This window comes from Myotis brandtii, unplaced genomic scaffold, assembly GCF_000412655.1.
Source record: "Myotis brandtii unplaced genomic scaffold, ASM41265v1 scaffold903, whole genome shotgun sequence".
In the NCBI taxonomy this organism is placed as follows: domain Eukaryota; kingdom Metazoa; phylum Chordata; class Mammalia; order Chiroptera; family Vespertilionidae; genus Myotis; species Myotis brandtii.
Genome location: NW_005371712.1, coordinates 87002 through 87765, shown reverse-complemented (window position 1 = coordinate 87765; position 764 = coordinate 87002).

The following is a 764-nucleotide window of genomic DNA, read 5'->3' as shown; positions in this document are numbered from 1 at the left end:
GATGAGGATGACTAGACAGCAAAAAAAGGAAAAGTTAAAGGCCTCCGTGACCTATTCACCCTCCACTTCCCGTCTCAGAATCTAAACGTGGTCACCTTCGAGTAGAGACTCCCGCCCACCTGCCTACCCACCCACCTCAGGCAGCGCCACCTGCAGATGACACGCACTCTCCACCACCCAACCAAAACCACAACGTGAATTTGCAACAGGGAAGGAAAACAGAACCAAAACTCCAAGGCCTTGCTTTTTTTCTTGAAAGTACTTTAAAAAGAAAAATTTGTTTGTATTTTTTATTTACATTTTATATTTTTGTACGCATTGTTAGGGGTCAACCATTTTTAATGATCTTGGGATGACCAAACCAGCCTTTGGAGCATTCTCTGGCCTACTTCTGACTTTACTTGTGGTGAGACCCTGTTCATTATAATCTCAAAGGAGAAAAAAAGCAAAAACAACAACAAAAAAACAATCTTATGCCGAGCATTCCAGTAAGTTTTTGTGTATGTACTTAGCTGTATTATAAGTAGTTGGTTTGTATGAGATGGTTAAAAAGGCCAAAGATAAAAAGGTTTCTTTTTTTCCCTTTTTTTGTCTATGATGTTTATTTTTATTTTTTTTGGCCTGTTCGATGTATGTGTGAAACAATGTTGTCCACAATAAACAGGAATTTTATTTTGCTGAGTTGTTCTAACAAAGCTCTGTCTCAAGCCTGTTTCTTTCTGTTTTGGTTTCTTGGAAATGGGGGGGGGGGGGGGGGTGGGGAG